General features: G+C 41.1%; 1 protein-coding gene across 3 annotated transcripts in view; it reads left to right on the forward strand.

The window, feature by feature from the left end:
- The window catches only part of RORA (RAR related orphan receptor A), a 687,196-nt gene that overhangs the window by 531,771 nt on the left and 130,316 nt on the right, over positions 1 to 25,109 (forward strand). The window lies entirely within an intron of this gene.

Raw genomic sequence — 25,109 nt, forward strand, 5'->3', positions numbered from 1 at the left:
CCATAGTCTAGATAAGGACATTGCTCAGGGAGGTATAAAGTGCCTTGTTCAAAGTCAGTCCCCCTTGCTTTTCCAGAACTGGAAGCAAGACTGGATCCCTTCAATACCAGTACCCTTTTTGACTCTAGCATGCTACCGCAATCTCGTCCTTTAAAACACTCATTAACAATCTACTCTCTGGGGATCAAAGCAGTTTTCTAAATCCAGACTAGTGACAGCATGTCAGCTGTTCATTCCAAGTAGTGTGGCCCCAAATTATCTTTTCTTTTATTGAACACCATTTCCAAGTTGTGTGATGAGTCCCAGAAGTGACCGTTTTTAATTCTGTTCTTGTTAATGCCTGCAGCCGGCTTGCCCAGTGCTCTTCCTCCTCTGGCTTCCTCAACCTTTCTGTCAGGGACAGGGCAGTATCCGGAAAGGGCCCTCGAGGCTGACAAGAGGGTCCACTGTCAAGTGTATCCAGTAATTCCACGAGGACCATCAGCCACTTCTGTAAGGCCTTTCCCAAGGCCTTTTGTAGTTGAAGCTGAAATTCCAAACGGCACAATTGAAACAGGGGAGTTTTTCTCCAAATGGGAAGATGGGTCCTGTGTAGCATTTGTGGCCCAAATCTTTTAAGCACAAACTTCCCTGCTGAATTTCCTCTTCTCTGCACTGCACTTAATAGCAGCTCATTGAGATAAAGCAGATGATTAGATTGGCATTTGTGAAATAATTTTTACCCAGTCTTTTCAAGTGTCTTACAAAGAGCACGCCTCTGGGTCCTAAAAACACTGTTATGCAAATAGATGGAAACTAGTAATAGAGACAGGACTTTGCCCTGTTGGTGTGGACTGTGGGGAGAGCAGCCACAGGTTTGATCTTCTCTGTCTCATGTCCGTTGTTCAGATCTCTGGATGCTCTTGTCTGTTGGATACCCAAGAAATACAGATTTTGTGCACTCATTCAGGAATCCTCCTGACCTTACTGACTTCCTAATCTGTCAAAGGCATGGGGGATAGAGAGAGAAAAAATTGAATCTATGTTTTCTTTGGAGGAGGCAGGGGTACAGAGACAGAAATACACAGACGCACCATCTAAAGTGCGTTGGATACAAGTGCTAAGGAAAGAGATGACCTACGTAGGACCTGCCTCCCACTGGGGGCTCCGAGAAATCACCTTGGATAAAGATCTGGCTAAGTAGTATCGACAGAGCTTGAAGGAGGAGCTGAGAGAACCTGCCAGGCAGAGGTAAATGCAAGTACTATATAAAAACGTAGCTGTTTGTCTATGGCCGAGGTATATTTAATCCTGCGGATTTGAAAAACGCATTTCATCTTTCCCTTTTTTTTCTCAAATTATACCTTCTGAAAGACATCTACTTAACTTACTTAGAACTCACAGAAAAAATCCTATAGAGTCTGTGGTTGGACACATGAAAACAGGGAAGGGCTTTGTTTCTATTTCAGGTTCCCAAGGAGAAGTGTTTAAAGGGTCCCCACTCTGGCTCAGCTTCTCAAGAATTGGCTTTGTTGTTCATACAGGGAGCTTGCTTTCTTTTCTGGGCCTTCAATTGCAGCATAATCTCACTGGGGGGTAGCTCCTCTAGTCCTCCAGGGGCAAAAGAATCAGTTTCCTTTGGTTTTGTTCATGGATATATGGTTTGTCCCATTGTCCCAAAGTGCTGCTGGCTTTCTAGTTGGTGGTTGTCATGGAGAGGGCCTGTATCTTCTGGGGGATGACAGAAGCATGATGAGCTACAGTTAGGCCCACAGAGATGCCTGTATCCAAAATGAGAAGAGAAGGAGGGGAAGCAGGGGAGGAGCAGAAGGAAGAGAATGAGGAGTAGGAAACGCACAGGTAGCTTTGGAGGTCACTTAGGGGCTTCTTTCACGAGCTAACCTCCAACCTGGCAATCCGTAGACAAGGCTTTTTATTTGTTCAGGAAACTCTAGAGATTTGTGGTTTCTAATATTCACAGTGCTGTGTGCCAACCCACAAAGCCAATTCTGCAAGCAAATAGGGCTGCCGACACGTGACCCATATTTCTCACAAATCCCACTATTCAATGGTCTTTCTATTCTTCTAATTATACCAAAAAGACAGTCTCTAGTGGGTAATAATCTCTCTTTGCTAATACTTTGTACTTGGGTTCCAAACCAAGAGCTTCCCTCTATCACAGCCTGTGTGTTATTTTTATTTGAGCCAGCCACAACTAATGGGGAGGAGAGAGCCTCTTAGCCTCCTGGGGTGGTGGTCAATGGATTTATCCTTTACTCTTCCTCCCTTTTTGACCCAATGCCTCCTTTGGTTTGGCTTGCCTGGGCAGACGGGGAGATACCTGCCCAGAAGATGGTATCCAACATGCATTGTGTGGTCTGGCTCAGTTGTTTACTTTTCAGATCAGATATTCAAATAACACGTGTGGTGAAATCTTTAACTAAGTTATAGTCCAAGTATTTGGGTTAAAGGCATTTTGAAAAAAGGAAGGATTTCACGTTTTTGCAAATTTGATTATTATTATAAAAAAATGTAACAAACAATATCAAGGGTCAGTGATTTAAAGATTCCTTTTTATTCTATACCTCTATTATAGTTTATCTCTGTTTCCTCTGTGTCATTATTTTTCATATACACATTATCTCTCCTGCTAGAGTGTAAACACCTTGAAAACAAGATCGGCATCTATTTATTTTTGTGCCTTAAGCTCCTTGTACCATCATCTAATGAAACAAGACAGATGGGCCCTAGTCCTGAGTCTTCTGTTTCCCAGCCAGTGTGATCTGGGAAAGCCCATCTTTCAGGGCCTCAGTTTTCCTCATCTGCAAAGTGGGGAAGCAGGACTAAGTGATTCCCAAGGTCACTCCCTTCCTGAATGATGATTCTAGGAGTCAACCAGAGCTTGAATTAGGAGAACTGGAGTTCTTTTCAGTATTTAGCGTTAATTTTTTTTTTCTGTTCCTATGTCGCAAAAATGAATCATCCAAATTTCTCCAGTTTGATAGAAGGTATTGATTTTCCCTCTATGATATATCTAAAAATATCCTGAATGAGAAGTTCCTGTAAGTCACTAATATAACCATTAAGTGTTAAGTTCCCTAGGGGAACTATTCTTCAGTCAGCCAGAATGGCTTAATTTATTATTCTTTAAATTAAAAGACTTGCAAAAATTGAAGAAGCAAGAGGGTCCCAGAAAAGGTGAGATATATTGCTGTGGTCTGCAATCCCTGTGCCCGAAATATACATATCATGTTGACAGGTGTGTGTCTGTGACTGAGGTTTGAGAATGTTCTCCTTTACTCTTCTTTAGTTTATAGGAGTAAAATCTGATGGAAATGAACATCCAGTGAGGCAAGAAAAGCAGAGATGGTGGAGATTGATTTCTGTAGGACTTGAGAAGGTGGTGAGGGGGTCACGTTTACACACTGGCTCTGAGTGTCATTTATTCTACCATTTCCTTGTTGAGTGCTTACTAGATACCAAACATTCTTCAAGGGGCTGGTATTTGCAAGTTGTATTGTGTAGTATGGATGCTGCCTCCCCTTCCTCCCTGTCTCCCTGGCTCTTTGAGTCCCTGGGAGCACTAAATAGGTTTTCTTAAAGCAATTGGCTTCTAGAGGCTGTTTATCATGCTCTCGGGTCACTTCCACCTGCTGCCAGGAAAGAGCTTGTTAGCCCTGGATGGCTAATGCAAAGCTGCCTCAACAACCGGGGGTCTCATCATGGATAAACTGAACTGGGTAATCATATACCCAGTGAGCCTTAAAAACATGTTCTCGTCGTTCTCAGAAATAGGAAATTTTTAAACCAAAACGTGTTGCCATGAATTGGGTACACTCCATTCTCAGGTGTGTTCCTTCCTTTACACTTGCAGTTCATTCAGTAAACACTCATTTACGAGTCCGTATTACATACACGCCAAGCACAGAGCTGGACATACGCGACGTGATAAATGGTAAACAACTTTATTAGTTTCCTGTTGCTTCTATAATAAATTACCACAAATTGGGGACCTACAGCAACACAAATGTAGTCTCTTAAAGTTCGGGAGAACAAACATTCGAAAGCAGTTTCACTAGGGCTAAAAGCAGCAGGTCAGCAGCACTAGTTCCTTCCAGAGGCCCTAGGGGGAAGTCTGCTTCCTGATTTTTCCAGCTTTGGAGCCACCTGTATTCCTTGCCTCATGGCCCCTTTCTCCATCTTCGAAGCCAGCAACATAGAGTCTTCTAGTCTTTCTCTCTGTCCCTCTGCTTTCCTAGTCTACTAGTCTATCACCTTCCTCGTCTTTATCCCTCTTGTCTCCCTTTTATAAGGACCCTTGTTGAGCCCATCGGGATAATCCAGAATAATCTCCCCATCTCAAGATCCTTAATTTAATCACATCTGCAAAGTCCCTTTTGCCATCTAAAATAACCTAGTCACAGGTTCCAGTGATTAGAATGGAGACATCTTTGGGGGGAGACGGGACCATTTTCAGCCCACTGCAACAAAGTACACAGCATTTCTAATCTCAAATGCTTAGGTGCCAGTTGCCTAGCAAGGAAAACATGCGAGTAGGGTTTTTGCTCCTTTACTTGCTTGCCTCCTTGTTTGTTTTTGATGCTTTATTCCAGCCATATAGTTTCAATGGAAATAATATGGAGAAAATATGCCTGTTCAATTCAGATTGTGACAAGGTGACAAATAAATCTTCCTCTTGTAAAACTCTACCTTAAAAAACAGAACCCTGACTGTACCATCAAAGATTTTAGGGTATCCATTGAAACTGTGGCATTACCTATATTTCAGTATCAAAAGATTGGAATCTTTGTTTGCAAAGGAAAGAAATAAGCCTTCTCTGCCTTATAGCCTGTGAGAAACTTTGGTGAACAAGTCTTTTATTCAGCAGCTTCATTGATTTAAATGATAGACATTCTAAATCCCAATTATTCAAAGAGGCAGCTTTCGTGGGAGAGGAAGAGCAGCCACTTCTTCATCTGAAGTGTTGGTTACAGAGGTCGGGGCCTCCTGGTAGAATTCATGCTCTTGTTGAGATTTTAATTGTCCCTACAGTTCTTTGTAGTGTTGAAAATTTAAACGTGTAAAACGATGCCCTAGGATATCTGAAACATGAATTATAACATTAGGCAAAGAAGAGAACCAACTTGGAAAGGGAGGAATCTGGCTACAAACAGCAAGAAATAGAATATTAGAGGCAAAAAAATGCCTCTAACACAGAGCCTGAGAGGCAGATGCAAGCATAGTTGGCACTGAAAGTCACCAAAAGAGGACAGGGTCATGAAAAGTCCTGAGGCCACAGAGGCATCATCATGGGCCAGCATCCGCCTCTGCCACCACCTAGCAGTACTGTGGTTGTGGGCAGGCTGTGAGTCTGCCCGAGCTTCATCTGTACAATGGGGATAATGGTGCAATGGCCTCCCCGGCCCTCCTTAGCCACAGTTTCAGCTACCGAAGGTCAACCGTGGTATAAAAATAGTAAATGAAAAATCCCAGAAACAAACAATTCATAAGTTTTAAATTGCACACTGGTCTCAGTAGTATGATGAAATCTCAGCTGTCCAGCTCCATCCTGGGACATGAATCATCCCTTTGACCAGCATCTCCACACTGTACACGCTACTCGCCTATTAGTCACTTAGTAGCCATCTCGGTTATCAGATCGCCATAACGTATCTCAGTGTTTGTGTTCAAATAACCCTATTTGACTTAATAATGGCCTTAAAGCACAAGAGTAGTGATGCTGGCAATTCAGATATGTCAACGAGAGGCCATAAAGTGCTTCCTTTAACGGAAAAGGCACATACGTCTAGGAAAAGCCATAATATGTAGAGAGTTTGGTTCTATCCATGGTTGTGTGGATCCAAGCACCTGCTTCCTTGGTGCTTGGCTGATAGAAGTGCAGTCAGTAACGGCAGTCATTTGCTGATGAGGGGCAGGGTGGCTGCCCTAATCTTGTCACTTCCCTCACTCCCCCCTGTTGCACAATGCTCTTCATCTTCTGTGGCCCTCCTCCTATTTAAGTCTGCTATTAATATTCACTTTGCCCAAATAGAAGAAGGTTGTGTAAGGGACACTTGTGATTTGCTTCACGTTCTAGGCCTGTTCAAATGCACAAGCATATACACACGCACACATTCTCCCTGAGGATGACCCCATATCTATAATTCATACATGGCAGCCAATTTTCCAAGCAAATTCAAGTACTACAGCAAGGCTTTGGGCTTTGCCCAATGAGTTGGGATTTGTCTGCAGGCTCATAGGTCATTTCCCCTAGGAAGCTAAAAAATTCACGTTCAAAGTGGTTCATAACCTGTAGAAATGAAAGCCCTCCATGTAACATCTCAGGTAAAAAAAAAAAGAAAAAAAAAAAAAATCCAGTGTCACTCAGATCATGCTTACTGGCTGACCTCTAGTGATTATAAAATGAACTCTGTTTTTGGAAACCTGCACGAGCATCAAAGTTTGTCGTCACTTTTATTGGCAGTTGTCATGGGCTCAGACAGCAAGAGGGCAGGATGGGAGCGCACTGTCGAGCTAGTCAAACACAGAGACAGTGGAGAGATGGAGAGCAAGAGGCAGCATAGAGAATTTAGATTTTTCTAAAAATGGAACTATTTGTGTAGAGGGAAGTAATTAAAACTTATAACCATGTGGTTTGTGTTAAATGTTAAGTGTTTCAAAATGGTTAAATGTATTCTGTGCACTCAGTGAAAATGGGATTCTCTAGCAACTAATTGAGTGGAGGGGAAAAAACATGGGAGGGATTAGTTTTCTAGAAGGAAAATGAAAATGAGAAAAAAAAATAATGTAATTTTACTTGTCTTCTCCACTGGGGATTTTGAGAGGGTTTATCTTGGCTTTTCTGGAAGGATACATATGCAAATCATAGACTCATCGAATTTCAAGATTAGCAGAGAAATGTGCGGTGGCCACTGTGAACTCCCATCTGTTCCCTGTGTCCTCCACCCAGCATCCAGCTTACGCACAAAACCTGCAGAAGAGGGTATTTACTTCCTCATTTCATTTCAAGGCAGCCCATACTATTTTTGAGAAAATCTGGTTTTTAGAAAGTTCTTCTGTCTACTAAACAGGAAATCTATCTCCCTACGATCTCTACCTATTGACTCAACTTATACGTTTCTCATACTATTAATTATCTTCAATAATTTTACAATTGGAAGGACTGGAGCTGAGATGGGCTAAGTAACTTGGGCTTTATTTCATAGCTACGAATGGCAGCACGAGGATTTAAAGTTAGGTTTACCTCACTGCAAATCTGCTGTTCTTTCCGTATATGACCCAGACTTTCATTCTAGGTAAGAGAAAGGAAGCTTGCTGTCTAGTACAGGGGGCAAGTCATAAAGAGCTAGTAAGAACTGAGTTCAGAGGAGGGAGGGAAGAATTGGTGAGTAGAGTAATAGAGCCAGGCAAAAGGACACCCCTGTCTGATCAGGGCTATACTTTCTTAAGCCACGCTGACTGTGGTTATCTCCAGGTAGCTCACATGCAGCTATTGACAGCTTTCCACCTGGTGACATGCTTAATGGCCCATGAAATTCTAGCCCTGAGGACTCAAGCCTGATATTTATGGTTCCCCACGTAAACCTCAAGTGGATTATAAATTTATCTCTCTCAGATTTAGGGGACTGAAATGGCTGTTTGAAACTCTGGAAGGGATAGTCGACTTTATGGACATGTCATACCAACGTTAAAGAAGATTCGGGTGAGAGGAGGGTGCAGGAAGCTGGGGCTCCCAGAAGCCCCCTGGCGTGGAAGCCTTCTCGTGTCCTTGAGGGTATTGATGTCGTTGGAAGAAAAGGAAAGAGGTAGTGGGGTGCACATCAATTTTGTACCAGAGAATAGTTGCATATTTTGTATAACCAAAATCTATTACATCAAAATGAACAAAGGGAACTTATTGAGCATAGGTAGGGTGTGTTCTCTAAGCTCCGGAGTAAGCCAAGTGGATGTTTATATAGTAGGCATATATGTGGTGGGAGATATCCAAAAAGGAACACTCTGCTTATGGAAGACTCATTCTTGCCGAAATATGGATAAACCTTACTGAGACCTTCTCCAGAGGCAAGCAGTTTGTTTACGTGAGTGTAAGGTGTGTGCGTCCTTCAGACGTGACACTTCTGGAGATAGCAGCTTTCTCATCTCTTGCTTCTCCAGTGAGAGCTTGTACTATATGCAGCATGTAACTTAAATTTCACCAGCAAGTTCCAGCATGCAGACTTTAAAAGGAAACCTCTGTATATTTCCATGAAAAGATGGGGATGTAATAACAACAACCAAAGTAGTACCATTTCCCTCTGACTCATGGAGCCTATTCTGCTCCAAAACTTGCTCTGTCTTCCCACCAATTATAATATGAGTTGTTAGGAAGGATATAGTTAGAAGTCAACATGACATGTTAGAAAGAGCTCAGGCATTGGAGACAGAAAGACCCAGGTTTGCATCTTAGCTTTTCTACAAGTTTGTTCTATAAATTTGGAATTCACCTCCAAGCCTCAATTTTCTAATTCATCAAATGGAGATAAAAACACCAACCAAAATTGTGGTACGAAGGTGAATGGCACTAAAACTTGAAAAGTAATGGCTTTATAAAACACGAATATTGCTTGCAAGGGATTGGCATAGTTCCTTCTTTATTTTGGAAGATAATTTACTTGAAAATTCAACTGTGTACGAAACCCTCCTCCCCAGGGACCAGCAGAAAATTGCAAGCTCCTTCTGAGTGGAAACCTTCACTAGGGCTCTGCAAATAGACTCTCTCATCTTGGGGTTTCAGCCCACAAAAAGAGGCATTCTCCTCAGAGGCGTGTTCACACCATGAGAAAGCTTTCTCACCCTCTCTCTGTGGAATATCTGTCTCCAGTTTTTGATATCCTCACCTCAAGGACAGAGCAGTGGTTTGGAAATAAATTCAAATCTGAGTGCCTCCCCACCCCCACAAGCTGGGGATGGGATTTTTCAGGCCTCCTTTTCTGAAGACACTTTGTGAGTAACCTGAAGTTGGAATGCCCTCCTGAGGTCAATGTATAAAAACCAGCAGCATAAATAGGAACTAAGGCTGAAGTAAGCATAAATGTTCTCAAACAACTTCAATAGAGAAAGGCTTGTTTGATCCTCTCTAAACTTCCTGAAACTGAGCTGAATATTTGTTTGTTTTGTGGTAGCTCAATTTTTTTTTTTTCAGGCCTTGTAGTACATGGCTGTTGGTTTCTCTGTTTAAAAGGAAAGTGCTTTTTCTCAGTAATGATGCTCGGGTTCTGAACTCGGTGATACCCACTTCTAAAGGCCATTTCATCATAAAGTTCTGCTCATTCTTAGGTCCCAACAGATAAAGGATGTGGCCAGTTACCATGACTTGTGCTTGCCTCCTGGACTGTGTCATTTGGTGCACACACCTAAAAGTGTGTGAACAGAAAGTTGCTAGATTTATTTTCACATTGAAGATTTCATCCCACAAGGGGAAAATATCGATGTAAATGACTATGCAAAAGTGACAAAATAGCATTTTGAGCTTTCAGTTGCCAAAGAAACAAAGGCCCAGTTAAGGTGAGTTTTCTCTTCTTTTGCTTTTTGAGGCGCCTATTGGTAATAAAACTATTGCTTATTATCTTAATATTCAGTGGAACTTCAGTCCCACAGATGCCCAGTTCAAATTAGACAGACAGCCCAAAAACAACACGGGAAGAAAACGCCCAGGGGCAAAGCAGGGGATCATTTGCAAAAGCTAGCGATGGAGGTGAGTTCTTCCTTTTGGCCTCCTTTCTGGTAGATGTGTATCAACACCATCAAACCAGCATATGATGCCGAGCTAACTGACAACTCCTAAGACAGAATGTTCTGAAGTTGGAAGAGCTAAGAAGTGACATGTCAGGGCTGAGGCTCTTGGCAGAGTTTTTAGACACACGTGGAGTGTTTTTCTCTACCTCGTCTTCCAAGCGCGAATGTCCCCACTTTTCTGTGTGTCTCAGGGCCCCTCCACGTGTGGAAGACAGCCCTTAAGACCGTGACAGTGATGGTCAGATCTCCTCTCTCTGGCCTGTGAACCCAGGGGAAAGTTGCCAGGTGTCAGATGCAAGAATTTTATATGCCATGAATTTTTTTTTTTTCCTGGAAGCAACTGGAAACCAACTGAGTGACACTTAAGTCCTTCACCTGCTGTGTTACTGTAGCCAGTGGCTGTGAGCCAGGGTGGTACCAAGAAGGGCTCTCATCTGAACAGCCGCAAGAATTACAGGCTCTGGCTTGGAGTGGAATGTTATACTATGTTCAGAGTCATGGCAACTTGAACTTGGCAGCCGAATCTACTTCTGAGATTACAAGTGCCTCACAGCCAAGTGCACCTGTGACGAGAGTTGACCTCAGAGTGGGATGTAGATTGAGAAACCTCTCTTTTATAGCTAACGATTCATTTGAACTCCTTTAACAGCTGGATGGTTCAGTAGCAGTTTAAGTGTTGGAATTACCTGGCACTGCTTTCCATCCTCCATATATTGAATATAAGATACATATGGACTCACTGCAAGCTTCCCTCCCCCCAAAACAGAGGGGCTGCTTAGAATTAAAAGGATGTTTCCATAGTGTCTTTTGTTTCCATCATCAAAGTGTATAAAATTAACTTCATTTGAAACTGGGAACCCCCTGTGAAGTATAATAATAAGTTCTCTTTGCAAAAAGCCTATTTTTCAAAGGATTATTAAGACTGTATTTCATGATAGACATGTTTCAACATATTTGCACTTCTCAGAACACGCTACATTTGCTTTCATGTGTTGTGATTAGCTGGTTTCTGTGTTTAATCCGTAGCATGTGGCATTTTTCTATAATAGAGTTTCTATAGAAAATGTTACTCTAGGCATGTGGGAGACCAGTTATAATGCTTTGGTTTTGGGAAAAAAAAAAAAAATGAAAAAACAAGCTATTCAACATTCCCAATAGCCACGCTTTCCAAAGAAAATGATCTATGGGGCACTCAAGGTTAAAGTTCCAAAAATTACTTTTGCATTTTCTTCAAGTGATTTTTAAATGAAGTTGAGAAATGGTATTAACAATACATCCAATATTGATGTAATTAGGCTATACATCATATTCTACTCAGACCAACCTTCTTTAATATGTTTATATAGATTTAAACTAGCATGTAGTTTACAGCATATCAAATTTCTATTTGTCCGTACCATCTTCAGGACGGTACTTGGAAGGCTGTGTCTCACCTGCATACAAATGAGACACTGTCATGCTTTCAAAAGCGTCTTCTCTCCCTCTCTCCCCCTCTTCCCTCAGTTGGCCTTATGTTAAGTTAGGCAATCAAAGTCAACATCACATCTTCCCCTTTGGCCTGTGTTCTCCCTCCTGCTTATATAAGCCTTGGTGGCCTCACACCTTTCCACAGCTACTGCCACATCTGGCCAGGCAACCTGCAATAGCCGTCTCCCTCTTCCTCCTCCTCACCTGATTCCTGTGGCTGACCCAACTGCCTCTGGGGTGTGATGCCAGGGATTCTGAAGACAGCTGTGGCAGGATGAGGGGACAGAGGAGGCTCTGTGTAAATAATGGGCATCTTCTGGCCTGTATGTCTCTCTCACCAGTGAGCACTGCACATGGTGTTGGTTGGAGGCAGAAGGCATTGGATTCTTTTTCTGAACAGTTTTGGTCTTTGAATACCCCTAGTGCAGGGGCAGCCACTGTGATTAAAGAACAAAAATGTAAATAGTAATAACAAGGCTTTTCAAGGCAATAACTCAACCCACTATTTTGGTTTGCTTTTTGTCTCTTACCTTCTCACTCTGGCCTCAGGATCGCTTGTTCTTTTGCTCAATCTTTCAGCAAACAATTAGCAGTGAAGCTGCAGGCTCTGGCTGTGATAGATATGCTGAATCTGCTGAGGGCTCTGAGTGCTTAGAAGAAAGGTGGGCATCTGTGAAGCCACAGCGTCACGGTGTCACTTGTGCAAGGCTTCACAAATCCCTGTGTTTTCTGGCTCAGGGAATCAACCCTTGTGGGTTTGCTCACAGACTTTTGTGGACCATCATGAACCTTGTTTCTGAGTATGGTTTGAGGGTACAGGCACTGAGATGAAAGTTTAAAACCTCACAACACACCTGAGCATAAAGAAATCATAGAGAAAGTCCTTATAGTCAAGGGAACTGAGGCCTAGTGGTAGCAAGCTGTACACCAAAAGTTAGCAGCATGGGCCCATACTAGACTAGAAGACATAAGGATGGGGCCTATTCCCCAATAAATACCAAGTGAGCCATTTTAGAGTGATAATAGCAGTTATATTTTTTGCTAGACTCATCTTCCTGGTCATAAACACTTCCTACCATGGGTTACTGAGCCCAAAAATAAATATGGGAAGAAAATCCTTTGCATGCATGAAGCCCTTTGTATTTTCTGCCTCCTTCTCAATCCTTAATTAAGCTTTGCAGCCACCCTGTGAAGCTGGTCATTACCACTGGGTGAGGAAGCAGAGTCCCACAGGAGCTATGTGACTTGCCCAAGCATACGAGCCAGACAGGCCGGGCAAGGTGAGACTTCCCAGTTTCTGATGCCCACGCCCCATGTGCAATCCAGCCTCATCACCGCGGGTCTTGGCGCGGGGAATAAATAAACAAACGATGGTTACATTGTTTTTCCTTCTGGGGAGCAATGGGTTCTTATTCAAAATAGGAACAAGGGGCAAGACAAATAACTTCTGATAGCAAAGTTATTGGGGGAGAGGGGTGCCATCTTCCGGGGCTCTTTCTGAAGCTATGCGTCTACTTCTTAGTTTCTCTTTATGAGTCACACACCCAGGTTTTATTCAGCAAAGGTGCCATATGTCTTGCTGGGCAGTGGGGATTCAAAAGTGGTACCATGAGGTCTGCTTTGTTGTATTCAGGTTCATTGCCGTGTAATACAGTGTGATATGTGCTGTAATAGAGAGAGATATATGGAGAGACATGGATGTTTAGAAGAAGACATTTACCCTCCCTGGGGGTCAGGGAGGACTCCACAGATAAAGCGACACTTAAATAGAATCTAAAATGATGAGTAGGACTTTGTGAGTTAGAAACAAGGGGAAAGAGCATTTGGGCAACTATGGTAGAGGTTTGATAAATTATGACTTCACAATCCACCCCCGTATTCAAATTGTGTTCCCTGTAACCTACAGTGTAACTGAAACAATAAGCTCAGCTGTCTGCTCCAACGTCAAACTATCTCTATCTGCCCTTTGAGATGTCTGTCAATGCACTCGCCCCATACCAGATGGGAGGCCAAGGCCTTGCCAGGATTTCTGAGAGTTCCAAGGTTTGAGAGTACAAGGGGGACACCTGGGGCTGTGTTTTCAGTCATCCCTGGCACTGACTTTCTGCTTTTCACTGATTCATTTCCGTTTATTCAATGTCTTTTATATAGTAGGTACATGTCCATATATGTGTGTGTGTGTATGTATGTACATGCATATACATGTACACAAGTATATGTATACACATATACATACATATAAAACACATATGCACGTGTCACATGTACATGCATGTATATGTACATACACATATACATATACATATGTACTTGTATATGATACCCACCCCTTACTTAATTTAAAAATATCTATTTCCCTGAATATTTTATTGGGGTGGGTGGGGGAAAGGATGGGTAGCAAACACTGGATTTCTCTCACAGAGACACAAACAACTTCAAATGGATCCTTAGTGACCTTGTTGTTGGATCCCTCTAGCAGCTGAACCATCATGGATAGTTTTCATTTTAGCCACTTTGTCACATGTCCTCGTGTCTTCCTCTTTTGTCCTTTTGCCCACTCCCATCTCTCCTTTCTCTCCCTCTCACCCTGAGACTCCTAGTTACTTCTTTCCTTCCCCTCCCTCTCCTTTCTCCTTCGCCCCACGACTCTGCACAGCTCTCTGAGTCCTTAGTACACCCATCTTCAAGGTCATAGCTTATTATGGAATTTTCCTAAGCAAAGATAGTTCCTTTCCTAAGAGAAATTTTGGTATTACCCTTGTTTTAATTTCCATTTGTCTGTCTCACCCTATCTCTGTACAGAGGACAGTCCCTGGCAATAAGTGGGCGATTAATATTATCTGTTCTATGAATTAATTACTCAATTACATAGTAACTTTTAAAGGGTCTCTTATCTTGGTGTTTGACTATACTGTAATTCTGCCCTGGATGCTGGAAAAAAGGAGCCTTAATAATACAGGCCCAGTGATGTCCACTGTGTGGGGTTGCCCACCAGTCCCTGAAGCCAGGCTGCCAGACACTCCAGAGGTGCCACGTTCAGTAAGCCAAGTGACTGTTTGGTCCGGTCTGCGTAAAGGCCGAGGATGGAAGGACACACACCAGCTGCAGGACAGAGTTTGCCTCTTGGGAACGAAGAAGAAAGGAGCAGGGGAATGGGAAAGGACATCACATAACATTTCATTTCTTTCAAAAAGAGCTCTAGTAGCAACTGTGAAATCTTGGGAATGAGTATGTACGTGGACCAAGTCTCTGCATTATTATATGTTTTAAATATTCTGTAGTTTAAAGAGGTTTCCATAGTTGTTAAAAGAAAAGAAGACAGAAACAAGGAGAAAATCCCATATCAAAGATGCCAAGTGAAAATGAAATTGCCCCTGCTAATGAAGAGATAGTTGAAAATAGGAGGTTCTTCCAAGAAGAGAAGTATCTGGGGCCCTCAGCACCCCAAGACAGGAGATAGCTCCCCGTGAACATTATCAGCAGGGGGCAAAAAAAACCTCAAGTTTCACAAGAAATCTTTGTTGCTTCAGGTCTTTGTCTCTTACCACTGTTGTGTGATTAAATTGCTAATGGCCTGTGGTAAAGACTCCCATACCTGTTCACAGAACTATTCACTGGGTATCCCCAATTCTTTAAAAAGCTTGCTGAACTCATCCTCTTTCTTTCCCTCACCTTCCTGTAGAGGGGATGTTACGAAGGGCTGTAAAGAATTTTCTCACACTTGTCCTGTCCCCAAGTCCTTTTCAAAGCAACATGGAAATAGCACTTCAAAATGAATCATTTAAAAAAAAAAAAAAAATCCCAGTGGCTTCCCATGCTATTCTAGTAACTTCCTGGGAAGGTGAGAGAAATGCACAGACATTCCTGCAGCCACTTTGGTTACTAATGTCTCAGAGAAGCTCCAGTCACGAGGTTCTGTCCAAGTTGCCACACACCATCCTGAACCTTCCTTCTGTGTATTTATTTATTTTCTCCCATTCTAGAACAGCCAGCAAATGATTTCACACCTTTTTGTTTAGCTGCTAAAAGCAACACAGTAACTCCCCTCAGGGCTGCTTCTGTGGGTTCCAAAAATAAAATGGGCTCATTTTCATGCTAAGCAGGTAAAGCCTCATAGGGATTCTAATGAAAAGCAAAGGGAGGGGAAAAACAAAAAACAAACAAACAAACAAACAAACAAAAAAAAAAAAAATGAGAAAAGAGTGGTCAGACTGGAGGACGTTGCTAGGGAGGATCAGCTTTTGCAGAGAGGAACCAGCCACCCCTTCTAGAAGGAATGGGTAAAAAATAACACAGTTCTTAGGCTACAAATTAAAAGGTGATGTACTTCAACCCTTAAACTCTCCAACTTATCTTCTATCCCTAAACCCAGGGTTATTTTAACAACCACAAACTGGTGTCCACCAAAAAGAATAGTAACCTGCTTTGGCCTTCCAGATGAGAAATCTGTTGGGTAGGAAATAGCCAGTAACTTGCTTCCAGGGCAGAATAGAAAACCATGGGTCTCTAAGAGTCTAGGTTGGCTTTTGAAATTCAAAGTTCCCTGAGCCTAAGTCATGCGCAATAGCAGACTCCTCATGTCCCACACATTACGTCTTAGAAAGAACGCTGTGTGATACGAGTTGCACAATATGAGACCCTGCTAGCCTACCTAGAATGCACGGAAGGACTGGCATGACGGCTTGCCGGAAGTGTGTATGCTGCCCACCCACAATAAGAGGAATCCATGTAGGGCCTTGTTGACTCCACGTTTGCCTGCCTGAAATTTAAACATCCCCGTGACGGCACCTGCTCATTATGTCTCCAATCAGCCCGTTGCTTATGCAGCAGGCCAGACTGTTGGAAATTCCCTCCATTTAATGAGACGAAATCTGCCTCCTAGTAGCTTCTACTTGACGCTTCTAGATTTGTCCTGTGGCACGTGCAGCACAGAATCTGTCTTTTCATGAGAAACTTTCAAATATTTGACAACTGTCAGCCCGCACAGTCCCCTCCCCGGTCAGTTAGGCCTTCCTCTTTCCTTATCCTAACACGGTTTCCATTGCCTTCCCTAAGATGTGATCCAGTTTACAGTGTGTCCCTCTTACAGCACAGCCCAGAAGTGATCTGATCTGCACAGAACGCAGTGGCATAAAGAACATGTTATCCAGGCAGCCTGCACTTACCTGGGCATTTCTTTTAGCAGATGTGCTAGGCTACAGAATCGCATTTCTTTCCAAGATCTATGAAGAAAGCATGAGCTAAGCCAACTGTAAATAGGATTGCTTAGAAAATCTAAATGCTACTTAAAAGAATACAATTTTTAAATAGTTTAAAAGGATCCCTTTCTATATAAATACTCGACATGCAAATTATAAGTCCTTCTTATTTCTTTCATGAAAGCAGATACCCAAAGCGCCTTCCCTTGGCAAACCTAAGACGAATTACTTTATGTGGAGTGCCTGAACATTTTCTAACTGCATTTCTTTAAAATTATTCTGGGATTCAGACTTTCTGTTCAAGGCATCATAGAATCTTTAGAAATGGAAAGGACAGGGAAAGATTTTCAAATTCAGTCACACACTTTCAGGAAGATATTATTACCCCTTTTTACATGTTCATTCAGAATTCATTCACTGAATGCTCTCCGAGTGCCTAACTCTGTGTTGTCCTAGGCTTATCCAGGGCTGAAAAATATAGTTCCCTTTCTTTGATGGAGTTTACATTCCCATGAGGAAAAGAGAGAAACAAAATGTAAAATAATTTCATGTAGTGACGAGTGCTCTGAAGAATATAAAGCAGGACTACGAGAGAGACTAGGTCAGGAAAGATGAATTTTAGGAGGGAACATTTGACCTGACTGTTAAGAAGGTTTCAATCACAGCAGAATGTAGAAGAAACTTCGACAAGCTATGGAAACAGCACATGCAAAGGGCCCAAGGTAGAAATCAACTTGGTGTGTTCTGGGAAGTAAAATGAGGCCAGTACAGCTGAAAAGTATTAATAGAGGAAGAACGCTGAAACAGATGAAGTCAAAGAGAAAAGAGGCAGGCAGGAGCCAGATCGCATGGAGTCTCAGAGGCTGTGGTGAAGAGTTGGGATTTTATGCTAAATGCAATCAGAAGCGATGGGAGAGTTTTCCATAGGGGAGTGCTATGATTTAATTTACATTTTAAAACGTTCTCTGCTTATGTGCAGAGATGGGTTGTACAGGGTTTAAAAACAGAAGGAGAGGAATGTGTCTAGAAGCTATTGCAATGGCCTAGGCAAGAGGTGACAGTGGCTTGTGCTGGCGTGGTAGCAATGAAAAACGAGAGAAGTGGATAAATTCAGTACATGCTTTGGAGGTAGAACCAATAGGACTTGCTAAGAGAGAAACAACTGGAGTCCAGGAAAGCTTGAATGACTTCCTAAAAGGGGGGAAGGAGACCAACAAACATTGAGCACTTAATATAATGCCATGTACTTTCATCCTAATAGTAACCCTAATAGCACTGTGAAGGAGATATTGTTTTACTGATATTTTACATATAAGGACCTTGGAGCTCAGAGAAGTTAAGTAATTCACTTCAAATCAAACATAGCGTCAGATGAAGCTGGGATTCAAACTCAGGACTATCTACAGCGGATTTCAGTCTCTTCTCACTAGACCACAATGTTTCCCAAAGTGGTGTAGGGCAGGAGCTCTGAGCACAGACTGCTGGGGTAGGCAGGGCTCCTTCTACGTATCTTTTCTTCCGAGTTATTGATGCTTCATGAAATATTAAGTCAATACCGTTATTTGCTATAGATGTCATTATATTTCATCAAAATGAAGACTCCTTTTCCCCAGTTCCATTCTGCCCCCTTCCCTTCATCCTTACAACTCGAGTCAGGGGCAGCTCTTCTCTATGCAGTTTAAGTACCAGAAGACACGTGAGCCCCTGTGCCTGCCTCCCTTCCTAAGGAGCTGTAGCTGAAAATTGCTTGTGCAACCCAATGACAACTTCTCTATATTTAGCAGAAAAAGTGGTGGCAAGGATCTGTCCAGCTCAATTTTTTCTTTTTTTTTTACGGTTTCAATGTTCGGAATCTCACAGACAGTCTCCTGAAAGGCACATTGGCTCTGACAGTATCTGAGTGGAAGGAAGCTTCCTCCGTCTCACACGGTTGTCTATCCACTGGGAGCCTTGTTCTAAGAAATTCCGTGGACACCCATTGCAGAGCAAAGGCTTTTACATGCTCCACACTCCCCTCCTCCTCACCCCCCCCCCCCACATCACACACAGGAGAGCTGCTGGTACTGTGGGCGCTTTGATGGCTTTTAAGTGTTATTCTAAGACAGGAAAACAAGCATAAAAGGTTTAAGGGGGAAATGGACTATTACCCAATTGTTTATGCGTTTCAGTGATGTGTATGGCGCTTGGTTTTTATTTCTCTTCAATGTGGCATAGAAAAGAAATACAAAGTGCTGCTTATAAGTTTAAGAACAAAGATAAACTTACTTTAGGGGTGTTTGAAAAAATTGCAGCAGGTATTCTCAAGTGCTTACTATGGCAAAACCACTGCCACGGAGGCTGACTGTCACTTATACTAAAAGTGACTAATTCGAGGCTGAGGCACAGTTTAGCTTTTCTCGAGCCCAACCAAATCAGATATAGTATATTGTCCATGACTCTGACCCTCATCACTGTTGGTCAACCAGAGAGAATTATCTACTAATGAAAAGCAGAACAATTAAGAAGAGCTCAGGAAAGAGGAAAGTAGGGACCATTAAAGAAAAACGAGAATCTTCACGACAGTAAAATAACACCAATTGTATAACAAACAGGGAATTTGCAGGGGGGAGGGGATGTATCCAGTGAGTGCTTACGTATATAGTCCTCTACTTTTAACATGCAAGATGTATCAATCCTTGGTTGTCAAGGAAAAAAAGCTATTGGAAAAGAATTCTTATTAGCTTTAGAAATAGCAATTTTAAAAAGTAGTTTTTTTCATACCTTCTTCCAGTCCCCAAACTCACTTTGGGTTAAATCTTATTCAGAGGAAAAAGCACTTGGTTTAGAAATGTCCTGTCTCATTTTCACAAAATCTCTTCTAATGAGATGAGTTTTAGTGGTGCTGTGTCTATTAAGGAAAAGAGGTGAAGAAATAGAAAATCCACTTTTTGTACCATTGCACTTCTTGGGACTAAAGCTTTCAATACTGCATTCCAGCAGCTAATTAACAGGCAATGATTAGGGGGAAGAAAAAAAAAAACTTTTATGCAATTTGAGGGGAAAATGAAAATACAATTAATTATAAAAAGAAAAAAGTCACTCTAAGATAGTCACTCTTAACAAGCCTTAAAAACAAAACAAAATTATTTGGCACATACCTTGTATAACCCAACAGGACCAGTGTAATTCAGGCTTTCTCTTATTTTTCATTTTGTGACAGTTTCTGGCAATTTTCTACCAATACATGGGTTGATGTCTTTACTGACGCCCTGGAAGCCCAAGCAGAGATGATCTTTCAGCATTAAATGTCTTCATCTCCTCACTGGAAATTTTCTTTTCTTGAGATGAACAAAAAGATACCTAATTCTTCTTTATATTACTGTTCCTACCACTAGCAAGAAACCAAAAAGGCCTTTCTGGTTTTCTGTGTCATAGGATGAACCCCACCCTTCATAGACACAAGCAAAGCTAACACTGTATCGTTTTCACCTAAGACCGAAAACTTTAAAGACAGAGATTCTCTTTCTCCAGTAGTTTTAGACAGCCTTCTTTGTATGTCATCTTGGCCACCTTTTAAGTTGAAAGACTCAGTATAAGTGCTAAAAGAACTTCTTAAAAAAATAAAAAAATTGGGGACGGCCTGGTGGCTCAGGCGGTTGGAGCTCCATGCTCCTAACTCCAAAGGCTGCAGGTTCAATTCCCACATGGGCCAGTGGGCTCTCAACCACAAGGTTGCCAGTTCAATTCCTTGAGTCCCGCAAGGGATGGTGAGCAGCGCCCCCTCCAACTAAGATTGAACACGGCACCTTGAGCTGAGCTGCCGCTGAGCTCCCAGATGGCTCAGTTGGTTGGAGCACGTCCTCTCAACCACAAGGTTGCTGGTTCGACTCCCCCAAGGGATGGTGGGCTGTGCCCCCTGCAACTAGAAACTGCAACTGGACCTGGAGCTGAGCTGGGCCCTCCACAACTAAGACTGAAAAGGACAACTTGAAGCTGGACGGCACCCTCCACAACTAAGATTGAAAGGACAACAATGACTTGGAAAAAAGGCATGGAAGTACACACTGTTCCCCAATAAAAGTCCTGTTCCCCTGCCCCAATAAGGAAGGAAGGAAGGAAGGAAGGAAGGAAGGAAGGAAGGAAGGAAGGAAGGAAAGAAAGAAAGAAGAAAAGAAAAACAAAATGAAATAAAAACTTTTAAAAAGGATTGGGGTGGAAAAACTACTGGTAAAAGAATAGGCAAAGAGATCAGTGCAACATAGAAAGAAAACCCCCAAAACATAATCTTGCATATGTAAGAATAGTCTTAAATGCCTATATATACAATGTATATAAAAGCTGTGGGGAAAAACAGTCAAGTGGTGCTGTGATAATTGTTAGCTTATCAAATTTTTTTCTCCTACTACATAACAAATTAAGTTCTAGATAGATTAAAGAAATATTACTTTTTAATTAATTAAATAACTAAAAGAATGTATTTCTGCATATTTAGTGTAGATGGGTAAAGATTTTCCATACTTTAAAGCAAAAGAAGAAATCACAGTAAAATGTCAATAAATTGAAATTATGGAGAAATACAAAATTTCTATCAAAAATAATCATAAACAAAATCAGAGGACAAAAATTGAGGTACAAAGTTAATAACCTTAATTTATAAGGTGTCACTATAAATCAATGAGAAAATATACAAGGGTCATGAACTGACAATTTATGGAAGAGAAAATAACGATAAAGTAAACAATTTTCAGCCTCACCACTGAATACAAAGTTAAATAACAGGGACCTAACAAAGTAGCAAAGATTTTTAAATGACATTAATCAATGTAGTTAGAACGTCAGGAAGATATTCATATACTGTATTAATATAAATCGATACAACCTTCCTAGTAGTGTGTATTAAAGTCCTGAAAAATGGTGTTGCTCTTTGATCCGGTAATTCTACTTTCAGGAGATTATCCTAAGGAAATAATTTCAAATGCTAATATTTATGCACACACACACACACACACACACACACACACACACGTTTACTTAAGTACCCCTTAAATGTCCAATAATAGAAAAATTAATAAATTATAGTATGATCAATAAATTATAGTATATACGATGGAAAATTATACTGCTATTAAAATAATATTTAAAGAATTAAAAATGGCATAAGAAAAATTTTCGATTGATTAAACAAAAACATAATATGTGAAATTCTATGTGCAGAATGATCTCAGTTATGGGAAGGTTAAAAAAACGAAACAAACCCATAGGAAAAGATGTGGATGTTATGGTGGTTGCATTTGACTAATAAGATAATAAGATTTGGTAATGTTCTGCATACTTCTTTTAACTTTTTTCTAAATTTGAAACTTCCTACCATATATATATATATATATATATATATATATATATATATATATATATATATATTATTTTTAGAACTTTTCAAAATAAAAGAAAAATTAATATTGAAAAGGTTCAGAGTATGCCACCCAAAAATATACCACTCTGGCATAAGGCTTATTTTGAGCTGAAGGCAACTGAGAATAGGCAGACACAGGACAAACTCTCTGGCCTCCCCCTCTACCAGAAAGGGTAGGAGGATTTTTAACTTCAGGCGACAACTCTAGACTCATCAGCCCAGAAGTGCACCAGAGGAATCCATGTAACAAATCTTGCTAAGACAATCCTTACCTTACACTAGTATCCCTCATGTATTTACCTTTCCACAGTTTGCTGCCCTTGGAAGCCTAAAACCCTTTTCCTGTGTCTTGTCACTTCTCTACAAATGTCTTGTTCTTTGCTAAGATGCTATAGAAGCCCTAAAATAACCATTCCTTTGAGTTCATCTTCATTGAGTATTCCATGTGTTGCATGCTGCACAAATTAAGAAACGTGTGGGGTTTTTTTCTTTTCTTGTTAGTTTGTCTTTTGTCAGTCTAATTTACAGGACCCCAGCAACGAATCTAAGTGGGTAGAGAAAAAACAAATCCTCTCCTACAAACTACTGCAATAATAAAACAGAACCAATGGTAGGCAGGCATTCTTTTCCTTCAGCAATCGTGCATTGCTCTCTACTTAATAGTAGGAATAATGGGATACTTCCAAGCCCTTGGAGGTACCACAAACAACGGTGAGTCAGTTTACTCAAAAGGACAGACTGCTCGGTGATTTGGGGTGGGGAGCTACTTTGCTTTCTTCTCCTTCCTCAAGGTTTAGTTTCCCCTTGTTTGTCTTCCTTTCTCCCACACTTGATTCAACTAAAAGCCAAGAAATATGAGCACCACATATCCCTCCCCCTTTCCAAGAGTGGCGAACTAGGATTGTTTTCATCTGTCCTTCCAAGCCTGAGAAGATACTTGTAGACCTGAAAAGGAGAACACAAGTTTCCTGTAGGGTGAAAAGGAATGGTCTCTGTAAGGACCTAGGCAAGCTTCTCCCACCCTTATCCTTGTAGACCGCTTCTGGGTATGCTCAGAACACACGCCCTCAAGAAGTTCATTTGAGAAACAGAGAAGAGGGAGTGTTTAACCTCCAGAAAGATTTTGGTGTTTCAAATGGTAACCCTTAGGATGACAGACCCGGTGACCACTACCACCACCACCACCACCACCACAGCTTCCGGGGGAGCCAGATCTGAAAACTGAGGAACTGAAATTTCAGTCATACCCAAAGTAGACTTGGGCAGAAGATGGAGGATGAACGGGCTCAGGATGCTTCTCCAGCTAAGTCCAAAGTTAAGGGGTTTTTTTTTGTTTTGTTTCTAGTTAAAATTTAAAGCAAAATGCAGCATGTACTTTGTCCAACCCATTTACCCTAACAATTTTAAGCATGTTTCTGTTTCTAAGGAAATGGAGGGCCTAAGTCTCTGATTCATTTCCCGTGATGCTACATAGCATCACTGAATGAAAACATCCATGTCCAAGAAGGCTTATGCTGTTGGAAAGCCTTTTAAATGTGTTCTTTAAAGAATAAAAAAATAAATAAAATAAACATGTTCTTTTCCCCTTAAATTTTGTAGTTACATTCTGATTGCAGAAAGCATAGGTTCACTCAATAGAGGGAAATGTAATGAAAATCTGAGTATATGGATTTTGAATGTCTGGGAAGAAAGACCTTGTTAACGATTGCATGTAATTATTGCATGTAATCCTACCATGTAATTATTATATTATTAATTGTGACTTTGTTTTCTTTATTCCTAAAACCCAAGAACTAGAAAATCTAGCTTTTTCATCTGATTTTGTTTGAATTCAACGCTGTCTTTTCTCCCCTCTCTCCAACAAAAATCTAATTTATTCTAGTCAGACTAAAACACATAATTCAGCAATGTGCCACCATCACCCTAAGGTTTAATGTTCTTTCCACTGAAAATAAGTAAAAATAGCACATTATCCTCAAACTTGGTGGTTAGGAAGAGAAATACATGGGAAGAGCCTAACCGAACAGTTATCCTTAAATTGCAATTTGAGGGCCACGGTCATTTGCATCCTTCCAGTTGCCCTGAGGCAGCATCCAGATGTGCAGAGTCATGGTGGCAGCAGCTTGGCCCGAGTGACAGAAACCATTACGGAGAAGCAGAGGGCCAGGCTGTACTCCATGGGTTTCATTCACGTACTTTTGTGTAGGAGGCAAACAGTGTCTGAAGGGCTCTGGACTTGCTAACCAAAATGTTAATCGCTTAGAAACACAGAGAAATTAGTTAGTGAGATGTTTATCAAGTACCTGGCGCAAGAGTTGACTTTCTGTGAAACATCATTCTGGAATCAAAACCAAAATCTCTCTCTATTCAGTTGAGTCTGAAAAAAATGATCGTGTCAGAATTAGTAAGGCAAACAGCAAATCAAGAAATGAAAATAAGCTGATATTAAATAAGGCTTGGAGAGGGGGTTGCAGATAGTTACCTGAGCTTTAGTCATTACGTAAGAGCTGAGATTTTGAGAGGTTAAAAAAAAAATGTTGCACTGCTTCTCTCAGAAAGACACATGTCTAGAATACTAAAGAAGCATTGATTGGATTTCTCAGGTAGGTCAGGAACAGGACCATGGGAGGATACGAGGTGATGTTAAATGGCCTCCTAAAACTTCAGGTTGAAGTGATTTTTAAAAGGAGTGTATGTGCTCTGTATCTTTGTTTTTCACTTATTATAAAAGTAAGAAATAGTTACTTAAATAGTCATTTAAACACACCATCACTACAGAGAGCCAATCTAAAGAAGGCCCCCTACCTATTCCCCCACCACAGAGAATACCACTTATTAAAAGCTGAGGGCAAAAATAGACTTATATAATTTGTATTATATATCCTTTAAAATAAAGTTGTGGATAGTTATAAAAACATGCGAGATAGTTATATCATAGTATTAAGTTTTAAAATAATTAAAAATTGTATCTGTAAAAGAATCAGAAGACAGCAAATACCCCCATGACTAGAAAAAGACTGAAATAATATCAAAATATTTCACAAGTTGGGGGTATTCTTCATATTTTTTAAGTGTACACGAACATATATTTTAAAGCCTGTGCGTGTTTAATGACGACTTTGCTTCAAAGAGCCCCTGAAAAGGATACACACTTTCCAACTTCATAGGTAGGGGGAGAAAGAAAGACTATTTAGAGATCACTGGTAAATAATGCTTTGAATCTCTCTGCAGTGTATAAATTTGAATTTGTCTTATTTAAAGTAAAGTTACACTGGTTA

The sequence above is a fragment of the Rhinolophus sinicus genome, linkage group LG03 (genome assembly GCF_036562045.2).
Source record: "Rhinolophus sinicus isolate RSC01 linkage group LG03, ASM3656204v1, whole genome shotgun sequence".
Lineage (NCBI taxonomy): Eukaryota > Metazoa > Chordata > Mammalia > Chiroptera > Rhinolophidae > Rhinolophus > Rhinolophus sinicus.